An 18,432-nucleotide genomic window follows, 5' to 3' on the forward strand; every position below is an offset into this window, starting at 1 on the left:
CATGTTACATCATTAATAGGTGTATGACTAGACCTCTTGTAGAGAAGACTCCTTATAAGTTACTTAAAGGGATAAAATTAAATATATCTCATCTTAGGTCATTTGGATGCAAGTGCTCTGTACACAATAATGGAAAGGACTCCCTAGTAAGTTTGATCCCAGAAGTGATGAGGGAGTATTCGTGGGATATTCCTTACATAGCAAAGCTTATAAAGTGTACAACAAAAGAACTTTGTGTGTAGAAGAAAGTGTACATGTAGTTTTTGATGAAACTAAAATTCTTTCTAAGAGACAGGAACATAAAGATGAAGCTATTGGGCTAGTAAAAGAATTGAGTGAAGTCATAGCTCAAGCTGAAGATGCACCAAAAGAAGGAGCATGTGATGGAACAGGTTCTTCCATCTAGGGCAACCTGACAGGGGGAACTGAACAAAGAAGAACTGAAACCAATCCCCTAATGGAACATGTCCATGAGCCTGTTCCTCAGCAACAGAACATGGAAGAAACATCAAACAGAAACCAGTTGGTTGTGAAATCTTACAAGTATCAAAGTTCTCATCCCATTGAGAACATAATTACTAATCCAACCTCTGGAGTTAAAACTAGATCACAACTAAAGAATATGAGTGCTTTTGATGCATTCTTATCTCTTATTGAACCTAAAAATGTTGTTGAGGCTTTGCAGGATACAGATTGGGTAAATGCAATGCAAGATGAACTCAATCAATTTGAAAGAAGTCAAGTTTGGCATCTGGTTCCAAGACCCAAGGATAGATCAGTAATTGGCACTAAATAGGTCTTCAGAAACAAGCTTGATGAAGATGGAACTATTACAAGGAACAAAGCAAGGTTGGTGGTTCAAGGTTAAAGCCAGGAGGAAGGCATAGACTATGATGAGACCTTTCCTCCAGTTGCAATATTGGAAGCAATAAGACTCCTGATAGCCTTTGCAGCACACATGGAATTTACTCTTCATCAGATGGATGTCAAAAGTGCCTTCCTAAATGGCTACCTAAAGGAAGAAGTGTTTATCAAACAACCTCCAGGGCTTGAGAGCAAGGAGTGTCCAGAACATGTGTACAAATTAGACAAGGCTCTCTATGGACTCAAGTAGGCTCCTAGAGCATGGTATGAACGACTGTCCAAATTCCTACTTGAACATGGCTACAAGAGAGGTAAAATTGACAGTACTTTATTCCTGAGAGAAAAAGGTAAGGATCTTCTTATAGTACAAATATGTGTTGATGATATAATTTTTTAGGCAACCGCTAACAAACTGAGTAATTTATTTGCCAAATTAATGGGGAGTGAGTTTGAAATGAGTATGATGGGTGCGATTAACTTTTTCTCAGGCGTACAGATCAAACAAAACCCAAATGGAACCATGATCCATCAGCAGAAATATGTAAAAGAGTTGATTAAGAAGTTTAAAATGGATGGATCAAAAGAAATAGACACACCCATAGCAACAACTACTAAATTAGACATAGATGAACCTCGTTCATCGTATAAGAATATGATACGTTCAGAAGTTGTATAAGAATATGATTGGTTCACTTTTGTATCTTACTGCTAGTAGACCTGACATAATTTTCAGTATAGGGCTTTGTGCTCGTTTTCAGGCAAATCCTAAGGAATATCACTTGACTGTTATCAAGAGGATACTGAGATATTTGAAATGCACTACTGATCTTTGCCTTTGGTACCCTAAAGGTAGTAACTTTAATCTAGTGGGATATGCTGATGCTGACTATGCAGGTATGGCTCATTTTTTTGGTTCATGTCTGGTATCATGGGTCACTAAAAAGCAGAATTCAGTGACCTTATCCACTACTGAGGATGAATATGTTGTTGCTGCCTCTTATTGTGCTCAACTGTTGTGGATCAAACAACAGCTGATAGATTTTGACATTGAAGTTGGTTGCATCCCTATCTTTTGTGATAACACTAGTGCTATAAGTATGACAAAGAACCCAGTTCATCATAAGAGGACTAAGCATATACATGTTAGACATCACTTCTTAAGGGACAACTATGAGAAAGGATTGATTACCATAGAATTCCATGCTACTGTTAAACAAATTGCTGACATCTTTACTAAAGCACTGAGTAGAGAAAGCTTTGAAAGGAACATGTTAGAATTAGGGATGATTAAGATCACCTAATGGGACCAGCTCAGAATGCACAATAAAAAAATGAAAAAATTGAATGAAAAAAAATTGCTAGGAAATATGGAACTTGTGTAAATACCTAGATTAATTTTGACTCAGTTTCATACTGTAAATAGTATACTCCTATGACATGTATTGATATGACTCACTGATCTCTAATAAAAATTTCTCAATTATGGTAATTTGAGGCATGATCAAGAGAATTCTAAATGAAGAACCTGGTTCATCAGTATTGGTAATCTGAAAAATAAGGTATGTTTTCTATACTCTGTACAATTAGAAATATAAATATTTAAATAATGAGCAGAGTCCTACCTATGTTCAAACACATCAGAAAATCCTATACATTTATTTTTTAACCAGTTCCATCTCAACTAGAGTTCTTACCACATAAAATGCCTAAAATATAGGGAAGCTTAACCGTTCATTCAACCTAAAATTTCAGGTCGATTAGACCTCTAATTGACTGCTAAAAGCTACCATTAGTCATTAAATAGTCTCTTTCCTTAAATACCCATCATCACCCTCTGTCACCCTCACTGTTCCAAACCATCAAAAAAATATTTCACTCGCAATTGTTCTCTCTTCCAAAAGCCTAACTCACAAACTCTCTCAAGAAGTCAGTTACAATATCGACCCCTCAAGATAATCCAGGCACTCCTCCACAATCCTCCCCTTCTTGTTCCTCCACACCATCTCCAACCAGCATAAACACTCAACCTAGGAGAAGGCGAGTAAAAATGCTTGCTCGGAAAACAGTGGCAACTAGTGCTCTTTCAAAGAAATTGAACGAGAAATTGAAGTCAAGCCAAGCCCAAGATTCTGAAAAGTCAGATGATTCGTTCAAATTTGCGAGTGAGGGGGGAGGAACTGGGTCTTCTGACTCTGAGAAAGCTCAAAACTGCCCTTCTAAGGTAAGTTCTGCTTTGGTTGAAAATTTAGAAAATAGGCTTGTTTTGGTTGGGTCTGTCAAGAATGTGAAATTGACTGAATTGGGAAGAAGAGGAGGTAAAAAGAAAAATGAAAAAGAAAAAGAGATAGGGTGTATGTGTTGATGTGAGGGGAAAAGTGAAAGGAGTGGTTGGTTTTTCACCCACTTCTAAAGTGATGGTACCAGCTATTTGTGGGGTCGAACATGCAACTATGGAAAAAAGTGGCAAGAAGTTAGGGGGAAGTGGTTCAGGGGAAGCCGCTGAAGGGTTGGTTAATCCAAGTTCACAGTTAGATGAACCTAGTTCATCTATTAAGAGACCTTCTAAAGAAAGTAGGTACCAGTTATGATCCAAAGAAAAGGAGAACTCCAAAAGCCCTCAGTGCTGCAAAACATTCCAAGAAACGAAAGGCTTCCTCCCCAACAACTACTGAAATTCCTTTTCCAAAGGGAAGAGCCACAAGAAGTAGGGTGAAATAGAGTAAGAGTGAACTACAAAAGGCTTTGGCTAAAAGTAAGAAGAAGAGGATGGATAAAGGAAAAGGTAAGGTTGCAGAGTCCTCTGAAGTTGTTGATGTTGAGGAGATGGAACATGTCCATCAGGAGGACCATACAACAATGGAGGTTCAGACCCCCAAGCCCAAAAAGACCAAGACTTCTTCTAAGAAGTCTTCATCTGTGTCTAAGGCTGTTGAACCTTCATTGGCCAAGAGGACAAGGTCTGTAGTGAAAAACAAAAAAGTTAGAGTTTCTGAAGATGAGGAATGGAGTGGTGAAGAAGAAAGTGAGTCTGATGGTGAACAAGACAAGCTAGCCAAGTTTGGCAAAAGAAAAATTTTGAATGGAAGATTGCTGAAAGACTTAGTGGAACCAGGAACTGTTCGTTTGGTTGTTGCCTTAGTTGTTCAAGGCAGGAAGGACATGATCCTTTTGATGGATGGAAGGCTAGACGGGAATGAGATCATTAAATTCATGGCAAATGCTGAGGTCAAAGATGGCAGAGTCACCAACCAAGTAAAAGGAGTTCAAGTGACCTTTGATGCAGAGAAGCTGAGAGAGATTCTTGACATCCCTACTGAGGGTATGATTACTACACTAGGGAAAGATGGCCAAGTTTGGATTCCCATCCTCCTGCTCTTGAAATTACTAGGAGATTTTTTTATGTTGAAGAAGTTAATGAGGCCAAGTTTGTGCACGAGTGAACTGAAGCCACAACACAAAGTCCTCTTTGAGTTTGTCAACAAGTGCCTACTGCCCAGACAGGAAAGAAGGCACATTGCTAACTATATGGACTTAGTTCTGATGGAGTGCCTTGAAAGTGGAAGGCAAATCAACTGGCATGCATTCATCATCAAGCTACTGGACAGGGTCATCAATGGCTCCAAGGCCCATGCCACCCCATATGGATTTATTCTGACTACTGTTCTGGATCGATGCAAAGTGCCTCTGAAGAAGTGGGAAATAGCCACAAGCAAGAACTACTTTGGAATTAATACTCCGATTGCTTGTGACTATCTAGTCAATGCCATTCCAAATGAACCTGGTTCATCCAAGAAGACACCTATCAATAGTAAAGTCAGGGCTTTAGTTCAGGAAAGTGAGGCCAAGGATGCTAAGATAGCTAGGCTGAAGGCTAGCTTAGTAGAGGTTGAATCTGAGAGGGATGCTCTCAGAACTGAGCTTACCAAGAAAAAGGAGAAGAATGATGGAATTCTTCACAATACACTGAATCTTCTCTAAGACCAAAACCAACCCTCTAGCTCCCCCAAGCCTTAGGAATTCTAGCCTTTATCTCATGATCCTGTCTAGTACCATCAGTGACCCAGATTAGGGATTTCTCTTTCTTTTTGCTCATGCTTTGAATATTTTTGCTTTCTGTTTGTGGATTGTGGTAGCAACATATTTTCTATCAATGATATCTACTATTTTTGCTCTTGTTGACTGTTACTATTTCCTTGATATTTTAAATATGTTTGCCTGATCACTGATGATTAATCCATGATTGCACTTGCAGTTGCCCCAGTGGCTATGAGTACTTATTAAAATCTAGGACTCATACTTTGTTTATGCAACTTTTTGATGATACCAAAAGGGGGAAGAGATATTGTGCTTTACATATTCTGAATTTGTGATGTTTATAACCTAATTAACCTAGTCCTTGATGATAAGTGAATTTTTCTAAACTTTGTATTGATGAATAAGTCGAGTTCATATAGGGCCTAAATGAGTGAAAAGCACAGAGTTTGTCATCATCAAAAAGAGGGAATTTGTTGGCCCAAGTAAATGTGAAGTTTTTAAGACTGACAAAAGAACTCAGACATGGACCAGGTACATCTTGTGAAGCACAGTCGTGATCAACCCAAACATGTGAGATACACATGAAGGAGATAAATCTAAATTATCAAAAGAAATATATCTTGATCATGATCGAAAAGGTTGCATATTGGATAAGGAGAAAGACTCCTTACACAAAGAGAACACAGTTTAGGAAAAGGATAGAGTTAGAGTATGAGATCAACTAGAACTCTTCCACCATGGAAGAGTAGCATTTGTATCCTAGTCAATCTCTAATTACCAACCCCTTAAATATCAGCGTTGTTCTCTTTTACAGTCAATGCACATAAGCAGAAATTAAATGTGAATTGAGAGCAAAATAGCAAGGCAATTTTGCAAGAAATTTATGTGTGATTCAAGCGTGCAATCTTGAAGCTACTTGAACCATATAGAAAAACCAGTTCCAAGTGTCTATCTTTTATTCTAGTTCAAATTGTAGTAGGTGATTTTATATTGTACCTTTCAGCTTATTTAGAAGCAATTGTATTAGGTACGTAGAGTTTTCAAGTTAGAGTTAACTTGAAGTTGTCGCAACAGTTGAGACTGTGTACCACAACGGGATTAGAGTTAATCCTAGGTTTACAATAGAGTTTTTGTAAATGCAGTGTTTGGCTTAGTGATTTTAGTGGAGAGTTTGGAAAAATCCTACTGGAAGGTAGGTCGTGATTTTTTCACCTTTGAGCCAGGTGTTTTCCACGTAAAATTTTTGTGTTCTTTATTTTCTGTATTTTTTATTCCACAACAGTAGTAGTTGGAACACATAGAAGAACCAGGTCCTTCTATAATAAAGTTAAGCGAAAATTAGGTACCACACAAATCACCCTCCTCTTGTGTGGTATTGAAGTCTAAAACATCATAGGAGTAGAAGGAAAGTGAGAGAGACAAGAGGAGGGAGGGGTTTCAAGGGCGGCAGATTTGGAAAATGAGGTAAGATTAGGGTCGTTTGGTTAAGTTAAAAAAGGAAAAATGATCCTGGACCGTTGATCTTCTGAGATCAACGGCCAGGATTAAATTTTGGGTTGGGTCGGATTAGTGGGTATTTGGGCTGGGTTAGGTTAGTGGGTATTTGGGCTGGGTTAGGTTAGAAAATTTAATTAATAAAGGGGCTATGTTTTAAATACTCATTTAACTTAACAAAAAAATTATAAAATAATTTATAAATGATGAAAAATATGATTTGTGCATGAAAATGATTTAAAATAATTACTTAAATTTATAAAAATATAAAAGATCATTTTCTATATAAATAATATAATTATGCAAATATATAGGCTATTATTGCAAAATATGCAATTCTATCCTTAAAAACGCAAATGTAATTATAAAAAATGCAATTAAAATATTTAAACACTATATAGAATAAATGATAAATTTAGATAATTAAATCATCATAAAATAATATGAGGGATAATTATTGGATATTTGTATGATAAAAAATGAGGAAATAAATTGATTTAAAGCCCTTAAAATTATACAAAAATTGTAAAAATACTTGTGCATGTTTGTAAATGCATGTGCACTATTTTAAAAATATATATATGCATATTTAAAAATATATGAGAGAAAAATTGGGTATCAACAACTCCCCCCACCACCACCAAATTAAAACACCACACACACGCGCTCTCTCCCCCACTGCCAACCCATCCTCTCTCTCTCACTCACTCCATTGAAGCCATACATTCATCCACTCATTCACACACTAGCAACATCAGTTGAAGAGCAATCCCCCCTCCCAAGCATATAAGGTATAGTTCCTAACTCCTTCTGTTCCATATTTCGAATTGGGTGAAGTAATGAAATCGGACAACTTTTGGGTATGTTCTTCATACAATGTGAATGTTTGTCCTCACCCCATAAACCCCATACGAATGGTGTTGTTGTTGTTTACAAAGGTGGTAGAACTAAACTCTCAATCCAGTTTGGGAGGGTGATGTAATCCCTCATACACTCGTATTGCACTAGTGCACGATAAGTATTTGTCAAAATGCCTCAAAGGCATTCTTTGTCCCTATTGGAGCCCGAGTCTCCTAGGTTGTCATACTAATGCTATGTCATCTTGCACCCCTTAAAATAATAAGTGTGGTGTGGCTAACCAGAGCCCAGATGGTAGTTATATGCATCGTAATTGTAATAGACATCGGTATGACATTGATTGATTTTGCTGCAAAAAAAATTAAGAGGTAAAGTCTAAGTAGCCTCAAAATTGTGAACGTCATGTGATGAAATCTTAAGTGTGGGGTCGTAAGACATGCCAGAGTGTTTCGAGGCCGATCCAGAGCAGCCCAAGGAGGAGGAGGATGATGCTGATGAGGGAGCAGAGGATGAAGAGTGGACAGCTTCAGATGCGGCCTTTGACGATGAAGGCGATGATGATGACTCATCAGGGAGGTTTTCCTACCAGCTTACTTATTTTTTTATGGATTTATATATGCACTGAGGACATTGCATGAATAAAATGTGGGGTGGGAGGTTATATATTCTCTGGGACTTGTAAATATTAGATAAACTAATTATTTCTTTTTTTTAGCTTCGCTTTTTCTATTTCAGCATTTAAAATAAGTAAAATAAAATAAAATTAGTATAGTATTCTAGATTTAATATTTATTTTTTAGGATTGATTTAGTAGTTAATCTCTTATAGATGATGGATCTCCTATGCAGTTTTCTTGAGGGACTAAAGTCTATCCAAAGACACAAAAAATTGAAAAACAGAAAAATCCAAAAATAATTTTTTTTATTATCTTAGGTAGTAATAATCCCTCGTGATTTTTCTTTATGCCTCGATTCTTTTCTACGGTATGTAGTTGAATCGGGTAGCAGTTTTTTTTTTATCTTTAGAATAGAGTAGGATTTAGGGAATAAAAGGATGAGAAATATGAGATTTGCTAGGCACCTTTGACTAGAATGATAGTAGCATATTTAGGCTTTAGCATGTGTAGTACCTTCCCTATGGCTTGAAATGCTTATGATGCCTTGTTGAGTAGGTAACATGTTTATTGACGCCTATATCTCATTTTCTTGGCTTGTGTCACTTTGTGCATTGTGAGCACGTGATTTTTGCTTCGCACGACAATCGCTCCAAAAGAAATAAAAATAATAATAATTGCCCCTGCTGTACAATTTTTGGATTTTTACGTGGCACTTCGTTAATTGTTTATGACTTCGGCCCGTTTTTACTTTATTAAAACAAAATACAAAAAAATGTGTGTGTCATGCATAATTCGAACCGTAATCCGGTCGTTAAATAGAAAATCATGAATAGGCATCTTCGTCCGTGATTTTATTTTGTTTGATTTTACCTGTTTTGAAATATTATAGTGTGTGTGCAAATAATTGTATTAAGTGTGTATTTAATTTTAATTTGATTTTTTGTTTAGTTTTGTTTTTTTAAATAAAAAAAAAGAAATAAATAAATAAAAAAGAGAGAAAGGACCCTTTCTTCTTCCGGATTGGGCCAATTTAATAAAATTGGCCCAAACAAACAATGCCCAAAACCCAGGCCTACCCGGTCCAGACCACTTGGTACCCAGGGTGTCCCAACGACGTCGTATTGATACAGGTTGATCTGGGCCGTTGATCTCAGATTGATCAACGGCCAAGATCACCTCCCCATAACCCACTAATGGCCCCGACCCGTTTTCACCCGGACCAACCCAAACCCTTTACCCTCAAAACGACACCGTTCCACTTAAGCCCTCAGATCCAGACCGTAGATCTAGATTGATCTAACGGTTGAGATCCGCCCACCCACTAACTATATAAACCCTTTACCATACCCTGCCCCCCTAGCCAACACCCCTGCCTTCGTCTTCACCAAACCCGTCCCCTTCAAACCCTAGCCGCCCCTGTATCCTTCACCACGAAAGCCGGCGGCATGGACGCCGGTGACCTTCCCCTTAACACCCTAGAACCCCCTTGCCATCCTGAACATGGATCTGTTAACCATGTAGTTCGAATCCCTCCCCACCTTCTCGAATCTTCATTTGAAGATTCGAGTCAAAACTCGATCTACACAGTTTAACCCCAGTTTCACACCAGACACTCCCCAGACCCCCCTTGTGACCAAACCATACTTGGTTTGGTCCAAATCTGATCAGGGAAGCATGAATCCCAGATCTGAGTTTTGGAACTTGGTGGTTCTTCGTCACTGGTCCATATCCGTTCAAACCGAAGAGGTTAAGGTCTAATGGACTTTAATCAAAGTGTTTCTCATTTGAGAAACACTTCGATTAAAGTCTGTTCAGCCTTAAGAAAGGTCTGTCCGAGTCCGAGTTGAGGTTTTGATTTTTCAAAGTTTAAGGTGAGTTCTTTCTTTTCTTTATTTGTTTTGGCCCATCTGATTGTGGTAAAAGTCTGTTCATGCTTTGATTTTGTGTCTTTGAATTTTGTCAACTGTGCCCCGTACACTTTGCCTGAACTTCTGTTTGTTTGAATGAGTCTTTCTATTTGCCCTGATAATGTGTATGTAAGTGGTGTGCAATTAGTTGATTCTCAAAATTTAACTGATCAATTGGCTCCTCGAGCACCACTTTGCTTAGCCAGTACAATTCAAATCATATGTCAATACTGTTAAATGTTTGATTTTTAGTTACGGTTGTATGTGTTATGATTAATATAGTCGAGTCGACATGTGTCGTCAATTAGTTTCAACTGTCTGAACAAATAAATCGATTTGCTTATGTTGAACATTGCCTGAATCAATTAAGAACTAAGTTCATTTACTTATAGTTATTAATGTGATTTCAGAAGCCTAATGTTTAGGCTGTAATGGTTTAAATTCTGAATTGGAGGGCATATGCACTCGTGCACAGCATGTGCATTGGTGCACCTCATGTGCTTTGTGCACAACCTGTGGCCTGCATAAAGGTCTTTGTTAAGTTTTAAATAATTTGACAGCATATGCTGTCAGATATATTCTACTGCCCATACCTTGCTTTAGTTTAAAAGTATTAAACCCTTTAAAAAGTTAAGCCTGCCAAGGGAATGATGGGGTTAATACTTAAATAACTAACTGGAATCTGAAAATGGGAAGGCACATGGGAAGGGTACTGTGATAGTCCAAACAGGCTGTTAAAAGTGGTAAGGAAGGCTTATAAAAGGGAGATAGACATACAGAAGAGGAGGACATCTGAGAGAGAGACAGACCTAGAGGATTAGAGGTTAGAGAACTCTGAAGATTAAAAAAGACAGAAAGGATTACCTGACATAGATATACAGAATCAGAAGGGGGGAAAGAAAAATACATACACTGTGAGGAGTTTTGAAAGAGAGAGCTTGAAATACTTACAAAGAGATACAGACATAGAGGGATACCTAGACTGAGAGGATTGAAAAGGATAGAACTGATTTTAGGAAAACACAGATAGAGGGAGGTGAAGAGATAGAAAGTATACAATCAACAATCAGAAACTGTTTCTTCCTATTGTTATTTGGGTTTTCAGTTGTTCAACTTGTTAAATCAATTCTGATTCTTTGAAGTTCCAGTTGTGTCTATTAGTCGAGTGTTTTCATTGGTTTACTATTGGTTTGGTCTGCCTGGAGTTCTGATTCTACTCCACTGGGTGTTGCTGTCATTTGGCTTCTTCTTTCTATCGGCCATAATTGCATTTCTGCGCTTGAGCCTATTTTGCTGTGTTGTTTTGTTTGCTGCTGCCCTGTCCAGCTACTATTGCTAGTCCTGTTTCTTTTTGCTGCTGATCTCCACATCTTCTTCTTCTTCTCCTTTGCATTTTCAGCATTTCCAGGTACACATTTCAAGTCCCATATTGATGTAATTGAAACAGTTTGAAAGCATGAAATGAAAAAGGTTGAAGAAGTTCAAGTATTTGTTGTAATATTCATAGTACATTAACAGGCCTGTGAAAATTGATTAGTTTATAATTCAACAGTTCGAAAGTATGTACTGATATTCGACTGAGTTTACCCTGTTGTATTTTAGCTCGGTAGTTGTTTGTTAGTATGGGCATGTATACTTCGACCTTATACAATACTGTTCCTGTTTCATTTAGTTTTTTTTTTAGTGAAGACTAGTCCACATAAGTTTAGTTAAGTTCAACTCGAGAAGTGTTCGGATTAAGTGTTGTATTTCGTTAGCTCGTACATGATTCCTTGTCAAATTAAAGCATTTTACTTTGCCAGTTATCCTTTAATCTAGTCCAAATAAGTTTAGTTAAGTTCAACTCAAGAAATGTTCGGATTAAGTGTTGCATTTCATCAATCTCATATGTAATCTTTTGTTCGACCAAAGCATTTTCGTAAGACATGACGTCTTTTTACTTTATAAGTAGTTAATCAGAAATTGACAAGAATCCGGATTAGGCAAAAGCCTATAATTGAATTAGCATGTACCTTTTCTTCTAGTTTTAGAGACAAACGCATTAGAAATGTAGCCACTTTAGGATATCCTTTCTAAAATAGAGATGATCCTCGCCAAATAAAAATGCAAAATTGCGGGGCCCACAATAAATAACCATGATAATTATTTAGAATTCAGGATAGGCCATTTAATAAATTTCATGGCCTTCTACAAAATAATAACGCGCTAGACCCTTTAGGCGCCCTTAATAAATTACACTCTTAAACTTGGGTGCGCATTGATGTGACCCGAATCCAAATCTCAACGAAGTCAAAATGTGTTAACAACTACGGGTGCATTGACTGTGACGTGGTTTGAGATGCGTTTTCACGACGTTGCAATTCTATAAAAAAAATAAATGATAACAATAAAAGCGGTTTGAACTTAATAAAAGCACATAAGACACAACATGTATTTAAATCAGATATTTAGCCATTATAACAATTTAAGCGACCGTGCTAGAACCACGGGATTCGAGGGTGCCTAACACCTTCCCTCGGGTCAACAGAATTCCTTACTTAGAATTTCTGGTTCGCAGACTTCATTTGGAAAAGTCGAAAATTTCCTCGATTTGGGATTCAAGATAAACCGGTGACTTGGGACACCAAAAGCCAAACCTTTCCCAAGTGGCGACTCTGAATTAAATAAATAATCCCATTTCGAATATTGTCACTTAAATTGGAAAAACTCTACCTGCGCATCTTACCCCTCGGGGCGGGCGCGTAAAAAGGAGGTGTGACATGCATGATGCTTAATATTTTGTGGCCCCCTGAATACTTGCAATTATTTGAGAATCAGAACGGAACCATCTTAAGTGAGTCATGTGTCATGTGTTGTGATAAATTGTATAGTCTGTGTCATTATATTAGAATCTAGAACTTTCCCGACATGTGAGTTGAAGCGAAATTTTAGGTTTTGATCGGTTTAAAAAATGATTTTAGGCTTTCTTGATTTTTTTGAGCTTAATGTTTACCACAAATAAAAGTTATCCCTAGTCAACCCTTTTGAGCCTATAAACTTTTATTGGCAACCACATTACAAGCCTATACCCCTATGTTCTTAATTGTCATTGTTTTGATCCTTTTACCTTTTAAAGCACTTTAGTTATAAAATGAGCACTAGAAGAAGTAAGGAGGGAACTTGGATGGCTTTTGAGTGGAACCAATGAAAGAAAGAAAGGTGCACTTGTATTGTAAGGAATACACCACTAGCAGGAATGGTAGAAAAGAAAAAAAAAAGAAAAAAATATATTGTTGAAAAGAAAAGAAAAAATATGTAGCAAAAGAAAATAAGAATATCTTGTCCTTGCTAGTGGATATGAATTAAAGTAGTTCTTAAAGAGAGAAAAAATATCTTTGGGGGTGATATTTTTTGTGAAAGTGAATTTGTGTTGAAGAAAACTGCGCTTAAAATTAATTTTGTGATGTGTTAAAGTGCTTAGAAGGATTATTCATTATTACTAAATTTATCCTACACGTCCCTTAGCCCACATTACAACCATGAAAAAGTCCTAATTGATTTTAGATTGAGCAAGCCTACATTAGTAGAGGTTTACATAATGGGCAAGTTTATGGTACTTTGTACATGGACTTCTTTGTGAGAGTGGAATTTCTTTGATATATCTGAGTCCATAAAATATATTTGAACATTTTATTTAAGTTTGTGGATTCGACTTACTCTTTTGTTCTTGTTGTGAGGGCACATGATTTTGCAAGGTATATGTGACGTTATTAGATGTCTTTGTGATGTTAAGTGCTCAAGCCATGGATGCATTGTGATACTGAGTCAGTTTGTGAGGCTAGGATTGTTATAAACATGTTGCCTTATGTTGATTAAATTTTGAAGTATGACATCAAGTAAAGGGAAGTGTGTGTTGAAGACATATGCTAAAATTTAATTATTGCTATCAACCATAGTCATAGGTATGGTATGCTTCGGATGTGCTAAAAGAAAATAAAGTGCTCTAGGTTAATGAGAATTGGTGGTTGACTCGAGGACGAGCAAAGTTTAAGTGTGGGGTGGTGATGTTCGGCCAAAATTCTATACTTTTAGTACATTACTCACCCTATATTTTGTTGGTTTAGTGATTAATTGTGTGACATTTGAGCTAAATTGTGTTGTTTTACGTGTAGGAGCATCAGAAGAAAGAGTCGAATGAAAGTTGTACAAAAAGAGGGCGAAAATGCAAGAAAAGAGCACAAAATCACCAAGTACCCAAGTCGTGCTATAGGCCAAGCATAGCCAGCTCTATAGCCTGATTTACCGTGCTATAGATCAAGTATAGCCAGCTTGACCGCGCTACAGGCCAGGCGTATCCAGTTCTGTAGTCAGGCTGACCGCACTATAAGCCTGGCCTCGGGAGGTTTATAGCCCGGTAATTAAAAGTTGCGGGTTAAAAAACTCCAACTTGGATTTGGACTGAGATATTTTGGCCCTAACATATAAATACTCCCCTGAATGAGTTGAGAAAGGGTTGGACACGATTTTGGAGAAGAAAAAGGCCACATAGCACTCTGGAGCAAGAATCAAACGAGTTTCCCTCCGTTTATCTCTTTACTTTGTAGGTTAATATATTTGAACAGTATGATGATTGTTTATATATTTATGAGTAGCTAAACTCTCTCATCTAGGATTTGATAGAACCTATTGAAGGATAATTTTTTACTACGTTTAATATAAATTTGTCGTTGATCTTTCTCTACTTGTTTAACTATATTTTCATTGTTGTTGATTGAAGAGCTCTCAATTAACTGTGCCTATCTAGTATGTGTATATTGCTCGAGAGAGAGTACACATTTAGATAGTTGTTGAACAATACCACTCCTATCGTAATTGAGAGATCAATATGGAGGGTTTAAAGGCGGGATTAGAGATAACGAAACCTTGGTGCAATCGTAGTGAGCGGTGAATTAGTGTCAGCTAGCGTAGTTCGAGAAAATACATCTAGTAAATTGTGGTAGTTTCTTGAAAGAGATCTATGACACCAAAGTACTCACGATCGGTATAGAATACTTAGGGGAACTTATAGGACATGTAGGGGAGATTCCGACAATAGGGAAAATCATAACCCAAGACTTTTCCAAATCTTGTGCAAAACATTTGCTCTATTAGTTATAAACTACTGTATTTTAATTATGTTAGTTAGTAAACATTCAAATCGTTATTGAATATTTCTGAAGGTTGATTACATGAATTCATGCAAAACTAGTGATTGTAATTAGTAGGTTAATTGCCTGTGGGATTCGACTACGGACTTGAAAATCGGATTATATTTGCAACAACTGCTAGAACTCTTAAGAGGCATAGTTGGGCGTAATCAGTGACTGTAGTGGTGTTGGTGGTAGGACTAGTTATTATCGATGGAGATATGACCGTTGAAGGCTTGGTTAATGTGTTTGGGGTCTGGGGTGTCATATTTTCTTTGGTGGAATCAGGTGGTTCCGGTGGCTTAATTGAATTGGGGTCACTTGTTGACATTGAAAGGTATAGAGAAGCTAGAGAAAAAGAAAGTTAGAGAGAGTGGGTTGTTGGATTTTGCTAGAGCTTTTGACTTGGTTATAGGAGGATCACTTGGTCACTTTTCAGAGCAAGGTAGCCAAGACTCAAATTGATTATCTTCTCTTTAGGAGGTATGATCGAGGCCTTTGTACTGATTGAAAGGTTATCCTAAGTGAGTTTCTATCGATACGGCATAGGCTATTAGTAATCGACTTGGAGATTAAGAGAGCAATGAAGAAGAAGGCAGTGTACGGTAAGTCTAAGATCAAGTAGGGGAGAAAGCTCAGGAGTTGGGGGAGAAGCAAATGGCTATGGGGGCTTGGAGAAGTAGGGGGATGCGAGTAATATATGGACCACGAGTGTGAACTGCATTAGGGAAGTGGCTAGAGTGGTGTTAGGGGTCACGAAGGGTTACTCGGGAAGCCACAAAGGGGACTGGTGGTAGAATGGAAAAGTCCAAGTAAAAGTAAAATCTAAGAAGATGACATATCTAAAGCTAGTAGTAAGCACGGACGAGGAGAACAACAGAGCTTATAGGGAGTGTTATAAGAAGGCTAGGAGAGAGGCAAAATTAGCGGCTGTGACAGCTAAGACTACAGCATTTGAACGACTATATGAGGATCTTGGGGGCAAAGGTAGGGACTAGAAGCTGTACAAGTTAGCTAGGATTAGAGAAAAGAAGGCTCAGGACATAGACCAAGTGAGGTGCAACAAAGATGATGATGGCAAGGTATTGGTAGAAGAAGCGTGCATTAGGCGTAGGTGGTAGAGGTACTTCCATAAACTCTTGAACAAGGAAGGGGACATGAACATTATGCTCAGTGAGTTGGAGAACTCAAAGAGACAAGAGTGATTTTGGATTTTGTAGGCGTATCAAGGTTGTGGAGGTTGAAGAGGTAATGTGGAAGATGAGCAGGGGTAAGGCGACTGGGCCTGGAGAGGTCCCAGTAGAGTCACTTACTAGTTATTTAATGTCATTTTCAGTACGAAGAAGATGCTCGAAAATTAGAGGTGGAGTTTAATGATTCCGTTGTAAAAAACAAATGTGATATTCAGAACTGCAATAACTATAGGGTATCAAGTTGTTGAGTCACACTATGAAAATTTGGGAGAGGGTGGTAGAGAGGAGGGTGAGGAGAAGTGTGCCTATTTTTGAGAATCAGTTCAAATTTATATCAGGGTCGTCATTCACCTTGTGCATAGATTGGTGGAGCAGTATTAGGAGAGGAAAAAAGACTTGCATATCGTGTTCATTAACCTAGAGAAAGCCTACGACAAAGTTCCGAGAGAGGCTCTATGGAGATGTTTGGATGTTAGCGGTGTTCCAGTAGCGTACATTCGGGTGATTAAGTATATATAGGAGGGAGCTAAGACTCGAGTGAAGACTGCGGTTGGTGACTCAGAATATTTTCTAGTGGAGATGGGTTACACCAAGGACCGACTCTTAGCCCGTTTTTGTTTGCCTTAGCGTTAGATGTTCTGACATGACACACTCAGGGAGAGGTGCCACGGTGTATGCTTTTTACTGATGACATAGTATTGATTGACGAGACGCCATACGCGGTTAACATTAGGTTGGCGGTTTGAAGACGAACGCTGGAGTTTAAAGGTTTCAAGTTGACCAGGTCAAAAACAGAGTACTTGGAGTGCAAGCTCGGTGATGGGATGCCTGAAGCAGAAGTGGAAGTGAAGATTGATACACAAGTCATCCCTAGAAAGGATAGCTTCAAATATCTTGGGTCTGTAATCCAAGGCAACAGGGAGATTGATGATGATGTTACTCATCAAATTAGTGTGGCGTGGATGAACTGGAGACTCGCTTCTGGAGTTATGTGATAAGAATGTGCCAACAAGACTTAAGGGCAAGTTTTACATAATGGTGGTTAGACCGACTATGTTGTATGGAGCGGAGTGTTGGCCCATCAAGAAGTTTCATGTCCAGAAGATGAAGGTAGCTGATATGTGAATGTTGAGATGGATATGTGGACATACCAGAAAAGACAAGATTAGGAACGAAGTCATTAGGGAAAAGGTGCGTGTTGCATTATCGGAGGACAAATTACGGGAATCGGGCTGAGATGGTTCGGACATGTGCAGAGGAGGGACATAGACGCCCCAGTCAGGAGGTGTGAGAGATTGACTATGATAGGTTTGAGAAAGGATAGGGGCAGGCCTAAGAAGTATTGAGATGGGGTGATTAAGCAGGACATGCTATTGCTCCAGCTTACCGAGGACATGACCCTCGATAGGAAAGGGTGGAGAATGAGGATTATGGTCAAAGGATGACAGGTAGTCGCTAGTGTCTCTTAGTCTTACCAGTAGTACTAGTACTATTTTTGTTTTCTCTTATTTATGGTTCATTATTATTACATGTTGTGTTGTTTGCTTCTATTGCATTGTTGTTGTTATTGTTTGTTACTTTATTTTCTCTATTCCTTGAACCGGGGATCTATCAAAAATAGTTTCTTTGTCTTCACAAGGTAAGGGTAAGGTTTACGTACACATTATCCTTCTCGTACAATACTTTTGAAATTATATTGGGTTTGATGTTGTTGTCGCTGAGAGAAAGTGCTGACGTTTTCCCTAGTTGTCTAGTGTGGGGTTAATTTCCAACTCGAGAAAAGCAGCAAACTTGCACGTACTTACAAGGAATGTCATATTGTTTCCCATCAATCAAGAACGAATGCAATGCCAATTATGTGGGAGGACAGGATAGAACTACATGGTCCGAAGAGAACTCGAGTGAATTTTTTTATGTCGAAAAATTATATTAAGGAAAAATTTGTACATAGAGAAATTGTTAATCCACCTGACACAAGAAATTTTTTAGTGTAGTGGTAAAACCGTAAAAGTAGCTCAAAGAATCTAGGTTCAATTACTAGTTGTGACGATTCTTGCATTTTATTAATAAAGCTTTACTCCTAATTAAATCAAGATATTTCCTCTGTTCTAACGAAATTTAGAGCTCGCCTGGACATAAGAAATTTTACTTTTTTCCGAAATCAGCGTTTGTTCATAAAATATTCATTTTTCACTTGAAGATGTATTTTGGAAATTTTCGAGAATTTGAAAAACTCCAAAAAAACTATTTTTCAAAATTTTCACTCAAATCATTCACAAAATTTCAAAAACAACCCAAAA

General features: G+C 37.8%; 1 pseudogene; it reads left to right on the forward strand.

Annotated features, from left to right (window-relative positions):
* The first annotated feature begins 15,772 nt into the window (after window positions 1–15,772).
* LOC142162201 (uncharacterized) lies at window positions 15,773–17,478 on the forward strand (annotated as a pseudogene).
* Window positions 17,479–18,432: the final 954 nt, after the last annotated feature.

Source organism: Nicotiana tabacum, chromosome 7, assembly GCF_000715075.1.
Source record: "Nicotiana tabacum cultivar K326 chromosome 7, ASM71507v2, whole genome shotgun sequence".
Lineage (NCBI taxonomy): Eukaryota > Viridiplantae > Streptophyta > Magnoliopsida > Solanales > Solanaceae > Nicotiana > Nicotiana tabacum.